The sequence below is a fragment of the Helianthus annuus genome, chromosome 15 (assembly GCF_002127325.2).
Source record: "Helianthus annuus cultivar XRQ/B chromosome 15, HanXRQr2.0-SUNRISE, whole genome shotgun sequence".
NCBI classification, from domain to species: domain Eukaryota; kingdom Viridiplantae; phylum Streptophyta; class Magnoliopsida; order Asterales; family Asteraceae; genus Helianthus; species Helianthus annuus.
In genome coordinates, this window is record NC_035447.2 from 52,190,439 (window position 1) to 52,212,311 (window position 21,873).

The 21,873-nt window shown below is 35.7% G+C and overlaps 1 pseudogene; it reads right to left on the reverse strand.

Moving 5' to 3' along the window:
* Positions 1 to 7,822: 7,822 nt before the first annotated feature.
* LOC110913700 lies at positions 7,823 to 8,605 on the reverse strand (annotated as a pseudogene).
* Positions 8,606 to 21,873: the final 13,268 nt, after the last annotated feature.

A 21,873-nucleotide genomic window follows, 5' to 3' on the forward strand; every position in this document is an offset into this window, starting at 1 on the left:
GGATCAAGAACAGGCTATCCTACACACATCTCTACCACACAATAAATTTCACAAATTTATATACGACTTGCGGACAACAATCAATCAAGAAATAATTTTACAATTTTAGACTCTGATGAACCACATGTAGAAATAGAATGATTTAATATTTAAAAGCTTCTGATGATCACTTGTAGACAAAACATTCAAAATCTTTTCTCATTATTCACAGACTCCCCCTCACAAAATGTCCATCATGTTTAGCACTTCGAATTTTGAAAATCAGCTTTCCAACATCAGTTGTCAAAAATCTTTTTGGATTTTTCAAAAATTTATGCTAAAACACACTAAAATCTTTTTGAAATTTTGTTTTTAACAAGATGCAGGAAAGAAATATTTATAGACAATATTTTTGTGAGTTTGTGTAAGAGGATCATATCAGTTTTTGAGACAAATCACTAACACCATTAAGCTTTAAACATTTTAAGTTTTAAACAATTCACCTAGATTGTCAGTATACTGATCCACTTAAATTTTCACACAAAGTTTAACTGTTTCGAGATATGAGATTAATGTCTTAAGTAATTAAACTTATTCGCGTAACCCACCTCAGAATATACTCCCGTATCGAGACTTCTATATTCAGTCTTACAGGTGAATGTACACTAATGATATCTGTAACGGGTAATGCGAGACCGTGAGAGCTCAGGCTAGAACTTCCGTTCGTACAAAGAGAGGACGGTTCGACTTTAGGTGTGTCCCGTTTGGGGATCTTTTTTTCAACAGCACATGATTAGCATTTTTCCATGTTTCATCATTTTTTGTACTGAGGGCTGGCTTAAGATTAAAGCTTTTGCAAAGCATTATACGAGGACTAGGCTATTGCTCCCGCAAAATCAGAAGTCCTGGCCAGATATCACCACGCACAAAGACCTAGTATGTCAGAAATAGAAAATCTTTCAAACAAGATTTCGGGGGTTACCCATATATTCGAGAAATGTCCCCCACGATATAAGTAAGTATTTGATATTTATGTTTATATCTTAATAACAATCTACTGAATGTATAAAAACCTACTGACACATCCACAGTGAGACCGTTTATCACATTTTTGACTTTACAATTCTTTAGCGTGCTGTGATAGTCCACTGATGTACTATCATTTCCTCTTTTGCACAACAAAACTCTTTTTTCATTTTATCATGTTTTTGGATTTTTCAAATTTTCTAATGTTTTTGGATTTTCTGAAATTTCTTACTCCCCCTAAAATTCAAAAACATTTAAAAGAAAATTGAAAATAAACGGTACAATAAAGTGACAACTGTTGTGAATTGCTTCAATTTGCCATTCCTTTGACATAAACAATCAGAACTCCCCCTTACAACAAACCATTTTCCCATTATGATTTCAAAACACTTAAGTTTGTTTTAATCAAAATGGTTTTTCCGGAAAATAAGTTTTGTTGATTTTACCACTTGTAGAATTGGGGATTCATTCATCACTTTGTTCAATTAACCATACCACCTGTAGAATAAGATATGACAATTTCAAGACAATACCACTTGTAAATAATCAAGTACAACTTAATGTCCCTGATTAACCCCTTGTAGATCCAAATATCACAGTTACCAACCTGTGAATTTCTCAAGAAAGATGCCGATTCCTACTCCCCAATTACCAACCTGGGAGTTCTGGCAAGTCAGGATTTTAAGTGAAGAATACAGACACCCAAGCCTGACCAGCTTTGGGTGTGACCTTCTCGACTTCACCTGGGGTTCCAACATTTCTTTTTTCTTAGTAAAAATCTTTTACCCCTGTGGCCTTTCCCTCAACAATTTTTCCAAAAATCTTTTTTCACATTCCCATTAAATGTTTTTTCAACATCAAATTCTTTCTTTTCAGAATAGAATTGATTTGAAATCTCAACTTTCCCAACTTTTTGTTTAAAATTTTCAGTCCTCAATGGTGGAAAGTTCACATCATCCATTAGAGGAACTGAGTTTTCTTCTTTTGAAACAATTTGTGGCTCCTCTGACTTTGTGGAATCAGATTCATCGCCAAATTTCACATCAGATTTCTTAACAACCCACTTTTGGTTGTCAAGATTCACCCTTCTCTTGTAAAACCTGTTTGAACATTCACCAACTTCATATGTTGAGTTTTTGAAAACTTTGAATTTTTCAGTTGGTGGTTCAGTTTTATCAACAACTTTTTCTTTTAGTTTAGAAACAACTTCCTGTTTAATTTTGGTAGCCAATGGACAGTTCCAATGTGACCAATTTCTTGACATCGAAAACAGGTTCTTGTTTCCTTCCTCTGATAAACTCCATTCTTCATTCCTTCTTGCCTTTTTGCAAGGAATTCTTTGTTCGATTGTTTCCAGAATGAACTCTTTTCTTCTTCCTCCGAACTTGTTCCTGAAACAAATTTTGTTTTTGGTTTAAAGTTTTTTATATTTTTATGATTTTCTACATCAAAACCAAGACCTTTCTTTTTGAAATTACCGTTATGGTTTGGTTTCTGTTGAAAATCAGAACCAGAACTGTAACCCTTTTTCTTGTTTAGTCTTTGTTGAACTCTTGAAGTGTATTTTTTAGGTTTTTCATTAAGATTTACATCTTTTATTTCAGAAATATTGATTTCTATTAATTTGAAAACCTTTTTAATCATTTCAGTTTTAACACCTCTTATTGGAAATTCCTCATCAGAATATAATCTGTCTGAATCATTCAAAGTATATGCCACTTTGAGTGGTTCGTCATTCAAATTAGATTTTGATAACAAGAATTCTTTATTATAAACCCTTTTAACCGATGGCTTTGAACTGTTGACCAACGAACTCAAAGTTTCTGACTAAGACTTTGACTCCAACTCAAAGTTTCTGATAAGTTGAGCTTATGTGGACAACAATACCGATAATCGTTATAGGATGCTTATCTTAATGTGAACTAATTGAACAACAAGAGCGTTTTGGCGTGACTGTATACAGATATGATTCTCTTACCCTCGAAACTCGCAAAAAGAATGTCTGTAAAAATTTATTTACTGTTTTCAGTTTCTGCATCTTTGTATATATTTATTTATTGTTTTCCTTCTTTACATTTGAAAAATGAAAAATTTCAAATAGATTTTAGGTGTGTTTTAATATAAACTTTATAAAAGCCAAAAAGATTTTGCTTCTAGTTTATTTGTGATTGACCGATGTTGGAACTCGAGTCTATCGTACCCAAAATCCTGATTTTAAGCCGGAAAACAATTGCATCTTCATAAATGTTCGAAGTTAACAAGTTTTGAAAGTTAAAGGATTAAAATTGATCATTTTCCAAACTTTCAAACTGTTGTCGGTCGGTAGTTGATTGTAAAATGATCACACATGTGTCGTTTGTTTATGGAAACTATATTCCAAGCGGTTGTTCTCATTATGGAAACTATATTCCAAGGGGGAGTTTGTTGATACACTTTGTGTGGACGCGACTCGGCTCGGTTCGACTCGGCTCGGTTCGACTTGGTTTCGACACGGTTAGGTCCGGCTCAAGCCCGACGTCACGACATTCCTCCCTCGTGCGCCCCAGAGTTCGACACGCGAAGCACGGAGAGCCGCGGACAAATCCCAGGTGACACATCACCATGACATCATCACTGTGATGTCATGCAGTGGAATTTGTTGACTTTGTGAATTTTGTAAAGCAAATGACGAAACACATGTGTTTCGTCAACTTTGTCAATGGTCCAGCCCTGTTTCGTCGCCTGTTGGGCTTCTTCAGGCCCAATCTCTGGCCCAAAGGTGTTTCGCCGAGTCCTTTTCTGTTTTGTCATTGTCTGTGTCTGTTTAGTATAAATACCTCTCATAGTTTCTGTGTGAAAATTGGACATGTGAGATGAGAGCTGTGAGACTTTGAGAGAGTCTGTAAACATTGTTTGTATATGTTTGTATCGTTCTCATCCCTAATCAATAGATATTGAATCTTTTGGTTACGCGCGTTCCTATTAACTGTGTTTGGTTTGCACCGTCACGGGGATTCCGCACCCGTTACCGTGTTTGTGATAAACAAGGAAAGGTTTTCGTTATCGATCCACCGGAAAAACGGGACCTACAGTCATGTAGACTCGTATTCAATCATGTAGCACATAAATAGTACGTGTCATAAAACAGATCATGATATTTCCACTAAGTTTCAAAAATAATAATATCAGCTTCCTAATGCTAGTTGTGTGTAGTTGACCCAATAAACCGACTTGAATCCTTTATTCATTTGTGAGTGTTGAGTAGTACGATTAAATTACTCATGAGTGTGCGATTTTTATTATAACATAATCATCATGTTCTCTTGAATCAACAGAAAAGGACAACATCATTTAATGCACAATTTCAATTCACATATCATTCAGGTTGTACGCTATGCATATTCAGTTGTACACTGTCATTAAAACACATCTTCAATCCTTTTTAGATTCACAGTTTTTCATCACAAATCACATAGTGTATTAAGACAAACCTCTACATTCGGAAATCTTCATCATCTTTATTGTTTAAAACACAAATGATCATCTTTATTATTTCACAGTTAGGTTTACCCATGCTCATCATTATACAAATCGAAGTTCTTGTTAGAACCTCTAGGCTATTACAGAATCATGTGTACACACAACAGTTAATATAATAAGTTATATTTGAAACATCACCCTCTTTCGTCGAGGTCCCTCATGGCGAAAGATCTGGTGACGAAACACTATGTTTCGTCGTGAAAATGTGGGTGGCGAAACTCCATGATTCGTCGGCTACATATGACTCCCTATGTTTCATCGGAAATAGTTATTAGATTGTGATCACAAGACAAAACCCTAATCACTGTCTAACACATCGAGCACATCATTCAGAACTTATCATACATACGTTCATCATAATGATTGGATCATTATTCGTCAATCATTAATACTAACTCTGATCATATTAGATTTATCAGTTACATCACACAAACACCCTAGTTCATCGATTTACTGTTTGCCAACATTTGTGTGTCTTCACTTCCATAATAAATCAATTAATCATCAAAACAAACTCATCAACAGTATCATACATTACAATTCGTACACATAATTCCTATTATCACATAGCTACCATGATTATTGTTTCAACACTAAATAAACCGCATGCAATCGAGGGTAATTAACAACATCAGAATGAGTATAATCACTAACCAAAGGTCGTTGGAGATGCGCTAGAACAGGAGGATGGGTGGCTTCGAAGGGGCTTGCTGAATCCTCAAAGCTCCCGTCGTTTGTGTGTCTAGGAGGTAGTTTTAGGGTTTTCCATTGTGCCAAGTTTACACACATCATGTATACCCGTACATAAGGGAAGGAATGAGTTGGGTTCGGTTTGGATTTGGTAAAGGTTTGGGCTAACATACATGGGCCAAGAACAATATAAGTGACATTGATAACTGAAGTCGGACTCGGTTTGGTTTGGGCTTAGAGGGATTGGGCCGACAGTCTGCACTTTGACAAATCTCCTTCGACGAAACACATGTACCGTCAAACAATGATGGGTGTCGACGAAATATTGCTGTTTGTCGTTTATGAAGGTTCAATGCATAACCTTAACCATACAATACCAATACTAACCATTCACAAAGCACAAAGTCAAGCACTAGGATATACAAACCATACAAATATACCATACAAGACACCACATGAAACAAATGGTAATCAAAACAGGATCGTGAGACAAGTGATGCGTATAGAAAGGACTTTGATATCTCGGGTTGTCACAATGCGTAGTGCACATGATATAATTTATGTAAGCTCGATGTGTATTTCTTTAATATTTGCTATGTTCTCATTACTTAATTGAAGATTAAATCGTGTTATCGTGTTAAAATTTTACCATCTTATGTTGTTATAATGTTATGATATTATCCTATAATGTTATGTTGTTATAATTTTGTCATGATATATCTTATAGTTAGGATAAGTATCGAGTTTATTTGAATTGATTTTTTAGTCTAAATATGTTAGGTTTGGTTTTATATAAATAGGGTTTGATGTAATCGGTATATCGTACGTTTATTTCCATGTTTTAATATTTAATAAAAAGCCTCAAACTTTTGATAATAACCTACATATTTTTCATTCTCTTTTTTGTTCGTTTTCTTTTCTACCTGATGTGCTAAACCAATATGATCCAAGTCGGCCATCAATCATGACTAAGGCATGTTTAGTCATGCAATTCTATACATGTAATATTACTACTATAATCTTATCTTTATAAGTATGTGTAGCGCACATGATATAATTTATGTAAGCTCGATGTGTATTTCTTTAGTATTTGTTATGTGCTCATTACTTAATTGAAGATTAAATCGTGTTATGATGTTATATTTTTACCATGTTATGTTGTTATAATGTTTTCATATTATCCTATAATGTTATGTTGTTAGAATTTTATCATGATATATCTTATAGTTAGGGTAAGTATCGAGTTTATTTTGATTGATTTTATATAAATAGAGTTTGATGTAATGATATATTGTACGTTTATTTCCATGTTTTAATGTTAAATAAAAAAAAGCCTCAAACTTTTGATGATAACCTACATATCTTTCATTCTCGTTTTTGTTTGTTTTCTAGTTGATTTGTTAAACCAATATGATCCAAGTCGGTCATCAATCGTGACTAAAGCATGTTAAGTCATGCAATTCTATACATGTAATTACGCTACTATAGAAATAAATCTTATCTTTAAAAGCATGCGTAGCGCCCTTGATATAATATATGTAAAGCTCGGTGTGCATTTCTTTAGTATTTGCTATGTTCTTAACTTCTTATTACTTAATTGAAGATTAAATTGTGTTATCCTGTTATATTTTTACCATGTTATGTTGTTATAATGTTATCATATTATCCTATAATGTTATGTTATAATTTTTTCATGATATATCTTATAGTTAGGGTAAGTGTTGAGTTTATTTAAAAAATTTTTTGAGTCTAAATATGTTAGGTCTGGTTTTATAGAAATAGGGTTTGATGTAATCGGTATATCGTACGTTTATTTCCATGTTTTAATATTAAATAAAAAAGCCTCAAACTTTTGATCATAACCTACATATTTTTCATTCTTTTTTGTTCGTTTTCTAGCTGATGTACTAAACCAATATGATCCAAGTCGGCTATCAGTCATGACTAAAGCATGTTAAATCATGCAATTCTATACATGTAATTACGCTCCTATAGAAATATATCTTATCTTTAAACTATGCTTAACGCACATGATATAACTTATGTAAGCTCGATGAGCATTTACTATTTGCTATGTTCTTATTACTTAATTGAAGATTAGATCGTGTTATCGGGTTATACCATGTTGTTTCATAGCAAGTAAAATCCAAACCTAGCTTTTTAGTTTTTAATGATCACTATTTAATACAAATATCTTGAAGATTATCTTAATCAAAACATGACCTTATAAGTTTATAGTGATTTATGATACCAAATAAATTAAATATATGTAACGTTTCTTTTGAAAGAGATTTCACAATAATAATGTTACATCCTTTTTTATAAATCTCTAGTTTATTTCTTTCACTAATGTGACATAAACACGATTTTATTTGATAGTATATTTCAAGTTTGAAATTTAAATAAAAAGCAGACTTTAAACTACTATACACATGGGGACACAACTAATATCATGAAGAAATCACATTGGTAGAACATTCAAGTAGATCTTCAAATAACATAATTTTTATAAGATACTAAACAAACCAACATTTTAAGGAAAGTAAAAAGAAACACAATGAATGTCCATAGAGAAAAATGCACCCAAAATAGGAAAATAGCTTTACTTTCATGGAAAATAATGGTTTGGCCACATCAGATTCGGGTTGTCAACAAACGGAGCTATCTCATACACGGGACCAAGACCCATATTTTGTTCAGATGGATTGTTCATCCAATCTGTGAACCATTGAGTCTTTTGCATCCCACCCATACCACTCATATTAGGATCAACCATAGGTCTTTTCTCCCATGCTTGCAACACATGTCCTCTCATCATCATTTCATTATTACTACTCGAAGCATGATCGCCAACACTTACATGTGCTCTAGGTGGAACTGACTCCGGTGTCACGGCTACGCCTTTACCCGTGGTGTCTTTCTTTAGGGACTCAATCCTCCTAGAAATGTCTTTTATGGTTTGGTCCACCAACCCACCTAGATCATTCAAATCCGGCAGGATCAAGTTTGCTATCGTCCCTTTTCCGGTCAAGCATTGGTTCATAACCTCAGTCATCTCCTTCTCCCTATTTTCCTTGATCTGCTTCTTGAGTTGGTCATTTGCTTTGGTGATCCTTTGCTTGATGAAGCTCTCTTGATTCACCATTTTCTTGCTTTGCTCCATCTCTGGCATCCTTTTGAACTGGGCTAGCACGCGTTGGACACCGATGTTATTCGGCCACACCTCAGGTTAAGCTTCATATGGGCTATATATTATGACACATGCATCAATGCCACATAATGTGCTCAACTCATTCACCTTCTTCATCAAACCCTTCTTCCTTTTCTTGTAGGTTGCTTTCCTTGCTGAGTCATTCATTATGAAAGCAAGCTTCACTTTCTTCCTTGTCATGGCAACACTAATGCCAAACAAGCAAATACTTAGAGGAATTATGGAAGTTGTATGGTGGAGTTTCTTTGTTGCAACTGGGCATTGCTATATATACACTACAGGTGACATATATGACATAACTCTAGCATTAAAAGTGTTTTCTATATGACGTTTTTTAGGAAAACTATTAATTCATTGATTTTCTATGTATATAGAGTTATAACAAGGAATTAATTATATACCAATTAATATGATTACATCTATTTGATTGTGTTTTTTTTTTTTTTCCAAAATCACGAGATGAACTTTGTTGATTGTAGCATGAGCATATCGCCACAACTACTATACTCTACAAAGAGCTTTGACGTATTAAAATGAGTTAAAAGTTGAATTGTTTGTCACAAGCCATTTATATAGAAGAATCTCACGGGAATTCATTCTGTTGAAAAACGAAAATAAAAAAGATAAAAGAAAGTTAGAAAGAAAATAATCTATTATGGGAAAAATAGGTATAATAGGTATCATAATCAATATCACGATCGTGTAATTAAATGTGCTAGGTGAAATATAAAGCATTTACTAGCGACTTTAGGAGAGCATATATAGTAAGCCTTGAGTTTGGGAGTATATACTAATGAGAACGTTAAATCGAGTTTGTTAACATACCATGCAGGGGCGGACCTCTTAAGCTGCAAGAGGGTGCACCTGTCCCCGCCAATATTTAGGTTAGTAGTGTAATATTTCCGATTTTTCGTCCTGAATTTTTAAAATTATATATGTCCGCCCCGCCAATTATATTGCCTAAAATTTTTCTATCCCTACCAAGTTTATGTGAAAACGAGTAGTCCTTTGAATGAACGAAGATTATTTAGTTTTATGTGGAGTTATTATTGTTTGACGCGACCCGAACATATAAATCGAAACATAGCGATAGAAAATTTTTCTTTTGTGTCCCATGATTTTTGTTGTGTCTTGGGTAACTATTGGCTTTATTGGTGATTTAAGTTGCTGTGAGTTGTAATCTTAGCTTGTGAGGCTATAACGTTCTTTTACCGTTGAGTCAGCCTTACACATGCCACACGCCCACCTTCCATTTTAGCCATGTATTTTTATAAAATCTTTCTTGATTGGTTTGTTTTGTATCAACAAGAAAGAGAAAAAGCACACGGTAGAGACCGGAGAGAGAGACAATGTTGATGCACTTTTGTGTGGATATGGCTAAGTTCGATTCGGTTCGGTTCTAGAGCGGCGTAGCGACATTCCTCTATCATGCGCCTAGAACATCGACACACAAAACACCACGACATGCGATCAAAAGAGTTGCCATGACATCAGCATGATGTCATGGTGATCTATTCATGCCTATTTCATTAAATATACATAAGCATATACATCGAAATAGAAATTGGGCCATGACATCGAAACAGGCCATGTGCCTTGACATCAAAATAGGTGAATGATATATGGATCGAGTGGTCTATTTCGATTATATCAGGTCCAATTCGATATATTCACATGCCATGTCTATTTCGAGAAGTGTATTTCCACTACTACAAAATTAGGCAATTGCCACTAAAATTTGCTACTAAAAAGAACGGTAGCAAATTTAGCAACTTATCGACCACGTAAATAACAAATAAATTTAGCAATTTATTGACCATGTAATAACAAATTGACAGCACCTCTCACAATGAAACCCTAATTTTTGTGCCCTGCTCATTCAATCCTAATTTTGTACTGCCGCTGATCAATCGTGTAGGATCGTATTCTGACCCAAACGAGTCGTTCAGAGGCTTTCTCCTTGGTTTCAGGTGCGGAATAACAAGAAACTAAGGTATAAATAGCACTCAGATCACTTTAACTACTTGTTTTACTGATTTGACGCTGATTACACTTCAAATCTCGCACCGGCAGCACTTCGGCACGATTTCTACCACTGTTCTAACTGATTCAACTCAGATCGCTCATAAGGACTATATATAGTGCTTTGGAACTGCTTATTGGACAGGCCCAATAAGCGGCCCATGACATTGGAGCGGTCCAGGATGAAGCCACTCGAGCGGTTCAACACAATTGCCATACGAGCGATCCATGTCTTGCCATTCGAGCGGTCCAAACACTAAATGGACCTAATGAGCGATCCAACATCTAAACCTATACAATTCTCACAATTTCTCATATTTCGTACATTTTACAATCAATCCTATTCTAAGACTCGAACGAAGATGTAGTCGACAGACAACTGCACCAACAAATCGCTTCGATCAATCGCTTCGATCAATCACTCCGGCCAATCGCTCCGCTCCGATCAACAATATTCGCTATTATCAATCTCTCCGATCAATCACTTTGATTAATAGAAAAACTTAATACTTTTTATTCGATATCGAAGAACTCAATCGAAGCGGAAACTCCTTGAATTCTACATCTTATACCGCTCAATGGAAGTAGCAAGGTACCGAACCGTACCGTACTGTACTACTGTACTGGGTATTTGGTCTAATGTTAGCTATTGATGTCAACGAAGTCAATCCATTTGTTGACATGTGATTCTTGTTTTAAGGGTGGCTAAGGGGATTTATTGCGGATTATGGTGTCCCAGTAATGGTGGTCATACATGCAACTTTTTAGTCGAAATCCATGGTCTCCTGGTGCTTACACAAATTGGACCATTGCAAAGGTGTTTTTTAGTTCTTATAATCATGAATAGGAACTTGTGTTTTTTCTTATGTTACTAGTATCATATTTCTTGCAAGATATGTTAACGTTCCACTTATGTATATTACTGGAGCTTTTGTTCCAGCCAGCCACAATATGATTGCCATTCTTTATTATTTAGATCATAGTGCTGCATCTCAACTTGTATATTATTGGAGCTTTGGAAGAAATTTAAAGAAATTAAAGATTCAATGGAATTATAGCTGATTTAATGACTTAAATGGAAAAAGATAAAGCGGAGAAAGAAGCCATGCTCGTTAGGATGACGAACATTGAGGCGATGTTAACTTCGGTTCGAAAGTAACTATAAACATTTTTAGTTTGAATGTTCGGGTTTAAATGTTTTAATTTGGGTTATTGGATATTTTCATTTGGATGTTTATTGATCATTGGATGTTTGTTATGATTTTGAAAGGTTATAAATGGTTACATTTTTTTAGTTTTCAAAGAATATAAATATCATAGAAATAGGAGCATATAAATAGGTATTAAATGGCAAAAAGAGTAACAAAACAGTGGCAAACGGTAGCAAAATGATGACAAATAGGGTAGCAAAATGGTGACGACAAATGGTAGCAACAAAAAAAGGTAGCAAAACGGTGGTAAAAAGCGGTAGCAAAAATGCGACAAACTAACGGTAGCAAATCTGTACCAAAAAACTAAATGGTCGCAAATATGTGGCAATAGAGAATTTGACACGTGTGCTTTTTCTTACCGAGTTTTTGGTGGCTAAACGGTGACAAAAAGGTAATTGCCACCATTTTGCGACCAAAAATGTGGTAGTAAAAACCCTATTTTCTAGTCGTTAGAAGTAGAAGTATTTCGATGTGTTTTGGATATGTGTTATGTTTCGATGTAACTTTGCTGGTTTGAGTATAAATACCAGCATAAGCTCTTTTTCTAAAAAGAGAGCTTGAATGAGCTAGATAGAGAGTGTAGAGAGAGAGAGAGAGAGAGTTCCGGTGTGAGTTGTATTTGTCAAATATATTGTACCGAAACTTTGTTGATTTGAATACACGGAATCGTTAAGCGGTGAATCTTAGTGTGTATTACATTCTCTCACTCGGTTTGTGTCGTAGCTTGGATTCCGCACTCGCTACGGCATCCGAAACAAGAAATCACGTCCGTCCGACGAACCGTATCAGGTGTAGGATCGTTTTCTGACCCGAAACGAGTCGATCAGAGGCGTTCTTCTCAATACGGGAGGCGGAAACTAACGTATCGAGTTCGAAACAGCTTGCAATTCACTTTATTTGTCTTTTTGATTGATTTGACAAAGTTTTACAGCGAGTAGACACTTCGGCAGCAATTCGGTACTGAAACCGGAAAGTTGGAACTACTACAAACGAAATCACAAGGCACCTATTTATAGGCCGACCTATTCACACGAACAGGTTCACACGAAATCACTTTCATGCGAAATCAGTGATTTCGTGCGAAATACCAAGAACTGATTTCATGCGAAATAGCAGTTTGCTATTTCGTGCGAAATACCCCAAAAACCTAATTTCTCATAAAACGTGCCCTGATCTATCTAATACAATACAAGACTCGATACAAGACGAAGTCGACAGACGGATGCACCAACAGACTCCCCCTCGGATGTTGACGAAGTCTTCGGTGTCGAGTCTGCAATCTTCAGTCTTTATCAGTCTTCTCGAACTCCTCCGAAATATCTAACAATTGAAAGCATCCTCAATCTCTCTTTTCTCTTCATCTCCAGGATCTCGACCTGGCTCTTTCCTCACTCTAATTCTTTTGATCAGATCTCTTGATTCCTTAAGTTCATCAGCATCATCAGCTAGCGTGAACGCCAGGATCTAAACTTGGCTCTACAATCTTCAAATTCCCCTTTGTTAACAGACTCCCCCTTGACTCGTGCTAGGGATCATGGTCTGGCTTTCACAGGATCAGAATCGAAGCCTAGCTCATCTTCTGTCCAGGATCAAGAACAGGCTACCCTGCACACATCTCTACCACACAATAAATTTCACAAATTTATATACGACTTGCGGACAACAATCAATCAAGAAATAATTTTACAATTTTAGACTCTGATGAACCACATGTTGAAATAGAATGATTTAATATTTAAAAGCTTCTGATGATCACTTGTAGACAAAACATTCAAAATCTTTTCTCATTATTCACAGACTCCCCCTCACAAAATGTCCATCATGTTTAGCACTTGGAATTTTGAAAATCAGCTTTCCAACATCACTTGTCAAAAATCTTTTTGGATTTTTCAAAAATTTATGCTAAAACACACTAAAATCTTTTTGAAATTTTGTTTTTAACAAGATGCAGGAAAGAAATATTTATAGACAATATTTTTGTGAGTTTGTGTAAGAGGATCATATCAGTTTTTGAGACAAATCACTAACACCGTTAAGCTTTAAACATTTTAAGTTTTAAACAATTCACCTAGATTGTCAGTATACTGATCCACTTAAATTTTCACACAAAGTTTAACTGTTTCGAGATATGAGATTAATGTCTTAAGTAATTAAACTTATTCACGTAACCCACCTAAGAATATACTCCCGTATCCAGACTTCTATATTCAGTCTTACAGGTGAATGTACACTAATGATATCTGTAACGGGTAATGCGAGACCGTGAGAGCTCAGGCTAGAACTTCCGTTCATACAAAGAGATGACGGTTCGACTTTAGGTGTGTCCCGTTTGGGGATCTTTTCTTCAACAGCACATGATTAGCATTTTTCCATGTTTCATCATTTTTTGTACTGAGGGCTGGCTTTAAGATTAAAGCTTTTGCAAAGCATTATATGAGGACTAGGCTATTGCTCCCGCAAAATCAGAAGTCCTGGCCAGATATCACCACGCACAAAGACCTAGTATGTCAGAAATAGAAAATCTTTCAAACAAGATTTCGGGGGTTACCCATATATCCGAGAAATGTCCCCCACGATATAAGTAAGTATTTGATATTTATGTTTATATCTTAATAACAATCTACTGAATGTATAAAAACCTACTGACACATCCACAGTGAGACCGTTTATCACATTTTTGACTTTACAATTCTTTAGCGTGCTGTGATAGTCCACTGATGTACTATCATTTCCTCTTTTGCACAACAAAACTCTTTTTCATTTTATCATGTTTTTGGATTTTTCAAATTTTCTAATGTTTTTGGATTTTCTGAAATTTCTTACTCCCCCTAAAATTCAAAAACATTTAAAAGAAAATTGAAAATAAACGGTACAATAAAGTGACAACTGTTGTGAATTGCTTCAATTTGCCATTCCTTTGACATAAACAATCAGAACTCCCCCTTACAACAAACCATTTTCCCATTATGATTTCAAAACACTTAAGTTTGTTTTAATCAAAATGGTTTTTCTGGAAAATAAGTTTTGTTGATTTTACCACTTGTAGAATTGGGGATTCATTCATCACTTTGTTCAATTAACCATACCACCTGTAGAATAAGATATGACAATTTCAAGACAATACCACTTGTATATAATCAAGTACAACTTAATGTTCCTGATTAACCCCTTGTAGATCGAAATATCACAGTTACCAACCTGTGAATTTCTCAAGAAAGATGCCGATTCCTACTCCCCAATTACCAACCTGGGAGTTCTGGCAAGTCAGGATTTTAAGTGAAGAATACAGACACCCAAGCCTGACCAGCTTTGGGTGTGACCTTCTCAACTTCACCTGGGGTTCCAACATTTCTTTTTTTCTTCGTAAAAATCTTTTACCCCTTTGGCCTTTCCCTCAACAATTTTTCCAAAAATCTTTTTTCACATTCCCATTAAATGTTTTTTCAACATCAAATTCTTTCTTTTCAGAATAGAATTGATTTGAAATCTCAACTTTCCCAATTTTTTGTTTAAAATTTTCAGTCCTCAATGGTGGAAAGTTCACATCATCCATTAGAGAAACTGAGTTTTCTTCTTTTGAAACAATTTATGGCTCCTCTGACTTTGTGGAATCAGATTCATCGCCAAATTTCACATCAGATTTCTTAACAACCCACTTTTGGTTGTCAAGATTCACCCTTCTCTTGTAAAACCTGTTTGAACATTCACCAACTTTATATGTTGAGTTTTTGAAAACTTTGAATTTTTCAGTTGGTGGTTCAGTTTTATCAACAACTTTTTCTTTTAGTTTAGAAACAACTTCCTGTTTGATTTTGGTAGCCAATGGACAATTCCAGGCTATGTAACCAATTTCTTGACATCGAAAACAGGTTCTTGTTTCCTTCCTCTGATAAACTCCATTCTTCATTCCTTCTTGCCTTTTTGCAAGGAATTCTTTGTTCGATTGTTTCCAGAATGAACTCTTTTCTTCTTCCTCCGAACTTGTTCCTGAAACAAATTTTGTTTTTGGTTTAAAATTTTTATATTTTTATGATTTTCTACATCAAAACCAAGACCTTTCTTTTTGAAATTACCGTTATGGTTTGGTTTCTGTTGAAAATCAAAACCAGAACTGTAACCCTTTTTCTTGTTTAGTCTTTGTTGAACTCTTGAAGTGTATTTTTTAGGTTTTTCATTAAGATTTACATCTTTTATTTCAGAAATATTGATTTCTGTTAATTTGAAAACCTTTTTAATCATTTCAGTTTTAACACCTCTTATTGGAAATTCCTCATCAGAATATAGTTTGTCTGAATCATTCAAAGTATATGCCACTTTGAGTGGTTCGTCATTCAAATTAGATTTTGAGAACAAGATTTCTTTATTATAAACCCTTTTAACCGATGGCTTTGAACTGTTGACCAACGAACTCAAAGTTTCTGACTCAGACTTTGACTCCAACTCCTCATCTTTATCCAACACCTGATCGACCACCTTTTTTATTAACTCAGACTCATGATCAGTGTTAGACGAAGTGAACGTGACGTCAATATTTTCTGGTAATTCATCAGTTGTTTCAGACTTCAGTTTTATATTGACTGCCTTTTTGACTTGCTCCTCATTCGGTTTTCTGGGAGAATAACCTTCCCAGATTGGAGGTGGACACTTGTTATAACTGACACTCTGTTTCTTACCAGTATCCTTCCTTTTCGGCTTCTCATCTTGAAATGCTTCAAGACCTGCAACAGTTGGATAAATTCTGTCAATCAAATAATCAGAACTAGAATAACTTTGTAATAACCGCCTGATTCTTTCATTCTCTATCTTTTCTGTTTCCAACTCTTGCTTCCACTTTGAACTTTCTTTAATGTAGAAATTTATGGCTTTTTGTTTTGACATCATCACGACATTCATCATTGTTAATGTGTCTTCTCTTTCAGAGTTTGTCTTTTGTAAACCAGTTACTGTTCTGTTCAACACATCATTTGATTCTTTCATGTAATTGAGATCAAACAGTAATTTTTCTTTCATCTTTTCTTGCTCACTCAACTTCTCATCCTTTTCTTCACATTGTTTGCAAGATTCTAAACACTTTAAACACGGTTTAATGACTTCAACAATCTTTTCTACTTCAATAACCTTCTCAACTTCAACTATTTTCTCAACGACTTTAACTTCTTCATACTTTTCATTCTTCTTTGTATCATCAACATTCTCACATTTAACCCTTTTCAGTTCTTTTGCAGCTCGTCTCTCCTTCAGCTTCTCCAAACGATTTGCAAAATAAAATTGAAAACTTTCAGGAGATAAAGAAGTTTTTCCAATGTTTATTTGTGTTTCTTCTTCATCATCACTATCATCAGATGATGATTGATCAAAAACTGTTGTCTTTTCTGAACTCTCATCAGAAGAAAATGACTCTCCATCTTGAATTTTCTCACTGTTATCAAACACACTCATCCATTCTTTCATTAAATCAGGTTCTTGAATTATTTGTGCAATAAATGCTCCAAGCTTTGTATTAGCTGGAACATATTTGTCCCAGCTAAAACCTTCTGCCACTTTCTCATCATCCTGATCAATGATACCAAAATAATCTTTCTTATTTGCTTCTTCGATCATTTTAGCGTGTGCTGTTTGTGGTTCCTTTTGTTGAAGCGGTTGTTGAGCAACTTGTTGATATATGGCTTTCCAATAATAATCATTACCACCGAACGGATTCTGTACTGCACTTGCTTCTCGATTTTTGCATTCCCTCTTGAAATGTCCTTTCTCCCTGCATCGAAAACAAGTAACTTTTGATTTATCAAAACCCAAAGTAGAAACATTAGCATCTCTAAAATCATCTCTTCCTGTAATCATCTTGAACTTTTCAGCTCTCCTCAAAACACTAGCTAAACACCATTTAATGTCCATGAGTTCCATCTCTTCAGCATCGATCTGATCGTAATCCTCTTTTGTCAACATAGGATTTCCGATCCTTCCGGTAACCAACCCTTCATAGGATTCTAACACTGTAGTAAGCAATGACATGTGACCTTTAACTACTTCTTCAGAGAAATTTTGACCATTCTGAAGATGCAACGCGATGTTGCAGTTTAAAACTTGATCATTACTGCTATTTGAATTCTAAAACTGATGACTTGAGGTTGAACTCTTCGGATTAACACTCGAATATGAAGAAAATCTACTGCTGCTACTTGAACTTTGATTCACTGATCCAGATGAGTTCTCTGCACTGAATGCAGTTTGGACCTTGGGACTTGCTTCAACCTCTAGAACACTTCCTTTGTAATACATTTTAATGTCTTGTTGACCACTCGGACTGTTCATTCGAGCAATCTTTTGCTGCTCCAGATCTTGACCCTCAATCTTTTCAATGAAGTGGGAAATTGTTAAGTTGTCATACTCTCCAGTATTTTTCAAGATCATCAAATATGTACCCCATTCTTTATGAGGTAAAGCATCAGCTAACTTATCGACCCATTCTTCTTGATCTTTGTTAATATCTAACAATGACATTGATCGCACTAAGTGGAAATATCTTTCAATCAGCTTCTTTGAAGATTCACCTGACAAGCTCGAAAACAAATCAAACTCTTTCTTTAGCAATGGTTTCTTACTCCTTATCACTACCCTCAAACTTAATTTTAAGCGCGTCCCAGATCGATCGTGAAGTACCATCATGTTGAAGTAATATAAAGATATCTTCTTTTATAGCCTGCTGAAGTAGACTAATCATCATCTTTTTTGCTTTGTACATATCTCTTTCTTTGTCTGTCATTTCAAAAATCTTTTTAATAACTTGCAGATCTGTACGAGGTTTAACATACTTTTTCTCAATACATTCCCACGACCTCAAATGGTTTGCTTGAACCCAATTTTCAAACCGATCTTTCCAACCATAATACTCCTCAATTCCCATTAGCTTCGGGGGTTTTTGCAAAGTTCCAGTCTCGTTTTCCATGTTCATGTTTTGAGCAATGGTAGACGGAGTAGTCGGGGCTATAGCAAACGCGTTATAGAATTCCTCTTCCATGATTCAGTAACAAATTTCATAATATCAGTCACTTTCAAACGAAATCAGCCTTTCAAACGAAATAACCTGATGAAGCGAAATGACCTGCAAAACAGTTTCAAACGAAATACCAACTCACACGAAATCAGAACTTTCAAACGAAATAGTTATTTCGTGCGAAATCAACTTGGATTCAAACGAAAACAGCCTCCTTGGTATGAAATAGCGATTTCGTACGAAATACCTCAAACGAAATACTTATTTCGTGCGAAATCAATCAGCAATTTCAAATGAAATCAATCACAAATGTGATTTCGTGCGAAATCAAGAAGCTATTTCGTGCGAAATACTGCTGATGTCATCATCTCGATCTGATTTTTGTCAAATTGATCAGGTTTTAGCTCAATTTTAGGTCCAATTTTCTAAAGGCATTGTTAAAACACTGTTTCGCATATAATGTGTGAAATTCAATCCATTTTAACCGTGAAAACTTGTTAATTTTGAAAAGAAGGTGTAGAAATCAGAAATTTTGAGCTGAATCGGTAAGAACTCCTCCTCCTGATCTTTGATACCACTTGTAGGATCGTTTTCTGACCCGAAACGAGTCGATCAGAGGCGTTCTTCTCAATACGAGAGGCGGAAACTAACGTATCGAGTTCGAAACAGCTTGCAATTCACTTTAATTGTCTTTTTGATTGATTTGACAAAATTTTACAGCGAGTAGACACTTCGGCAGCAATTCGGTACTGAAACCGGAAAGTTGGAACTACTACAAACGAAATCACAAGGCACCTATTTATAGGCTGGCCTATTTCGCACGAACAGGTTCACACGAAATCACTTTCTTGCAAAATCAGTGATTTCGTGCCAAATACCAAGAACTGATTTCGTGCGAAATAGCAGTTTGCTATTTCGTGCGAAATACCCCAAAAACCTAATTTCTCATAAACCGTGCCCTGATCTATCTAATACAATACAAGACTCGATACAAGACGAAGTCGACAGAAGGATGCACCAACATCGGGATCTACATCAGAGCCTAAGGTTCGATTTCTTGTTGAAAACCGAGTTCGTTGTGAGGTTTTGGTGTGATTTTTGAAGGTTTATTGTATAAAAATCCCAAAACCCATTTGTTTTTGCAGAAAAACATAGATTAAAACCTGAAAATTGAACGATATTTGAAAATTTTTTCAGTTGAAAATTGTTAAAAAAGATGAAGATAATTGAGAATATTGTTTTTGTTAAGTTTGAAGTGAAAAATCAACGTCACCATTTTTTCCGACGAGGTTGGCTGCTGGAGAAGGTGACCGGAAAAGTACAAATCAATTTTGAGTGTTATTGGCTGACTTTGAGTGGAGCAGATTGTACTATTGTCTAACATTTGTAGAAATTTTGTCCGTTTCAAAAAAAAAAAAAAGATCGAACGAAAGTGAAACATCATTGTTTATGAAAGCGAGGGGTTGTTTTTTTACCGAGACTTTTAATGGTTCGGACATCTTACTCTCTTACTGGTTCAATCTTTAATGGTTTAGACATTTGCTTTGAATGGTTCAGACATTATACTGAGTCTGAATGGTTAAGACCTCTAATCTGAATTGGTCAGACATTTGTCTCTAAACGGTTAAAAATAAAAAAAAGCCTAAAGCGTTAGGTAGATTTCGAAAAGGGCGAGCTTGTCAAACGGCTTTCGCTCCTTGCCCCAGAACTCAGAACTCGATGTTGGCCACCACCACCCGATCTTCGTGACTTATATCACCGCCCGGGACGCTGTCGTAGTTGCCTTTAAAAGGATCGAGCTTCGGTCGTAGCTCGCGCCACTTGTGTTGGCACGTGTTTAAATTGTGTCAGTCGTTTCCCACGTTGTGCCGGTAGCTAGCGAAAGCTTCCGGCCAGTAATGGGTCTCAGCGGGTTGGCGGCCCTTCATCGCCTCCACGACGCTCGTGACAAGGGCTAGCTCTTCCTCGTGCGTCCAAGAGGCCATCGATCAAGTGTGTGTGGGTAGCGGTTCGGGTAGGTGGAGTGACTTGGGTTGGGGTAGCGATGGGGACAGGCGGTGGGGTTGGGTTGGCCAAACGGTTACATTTTAAAATTTAAACGTAGCCTAGCCAACCATCCAATAAGAGCCGGCCACGTAGGACCGCTAGGCATGCCCAACGCCCGGGCTGAAACTCCCGCCCAAGGGGCCACGCCCAAACCCAAGCCCACCCGGGGTGGTGAATTGGGCGTTTTTACCCAACCCACGCCCCAACCCCCGCCCCATACCCCATAGTCTTAAGCATTATACCAGCTCTTAATGGTTCAGACCTTTACTGGTTCAGCACTTAATGGTCTAGACCTATTACTCGTTCAGTACTTAAACATTTAGAAGTTGCTAAGCAACCGAGGAAAGTCCCAAGTATTTTCTTTTGAATGAAGGTGGACCAACTCAGCTTATAAAACGATACCGAATGAAATTTTATGAAAAGCCCATTATCTTATTATACCATAGTTTGGGCTGAGATAAATGACAGTTGGGCTACAATCTATATAGATCATTAACGTTTAAATTAGCAAACAAACCACTATCACTTTATTAAAAAAAATATATATATATACCCATCATTTTCATCCGGACAAAGGCCCAACATCAATATATCACAACTCTCAAACGATTTAGTAGATGTTATACAAAACTTCGTTTAAACACATATCCACCAATCCATTATCATTTGAAGTATTCTTTATTTATCAGCCCATTTCCCAATCATTTGAGAGCCCACTTCATTATGCTTTTAGAAAGTAACTAGGGTGTTACACCCGCGCTTCGCGGCGGGGCGACCCGATTTTTGATCCGATACAAAAGTATGTTGACACATGTCTTACATCAAGTGGGAAACTCGATTAGAAAAGTTTTTACAAAGTAAAAAGGTTGTCAGTGTGAATGCTAATCAACTTACGTTTATAGCGACACGTAAATAAAAATAAAGACGTAAAAGTTGATTAAAAAGTATTTAGAAAGTTAGGAGGTTGTAACAGTCAATGCTGAAAATTAAAGGCTATAAGTAAAAAACAAAACCACAAAAAAGAAAGAAAAAATATTGTGCAAGGGGTAAAAGCGTAAAGTTTAAACGTTGACGATAACTGTAAATTACAAAAGAACTTGGTATTTAAGAAACAACACACAAAGCATAAGGGCCGAAAACGTAAATTAAGAAAAAAAGAAAAAAAAAAGAAAAGT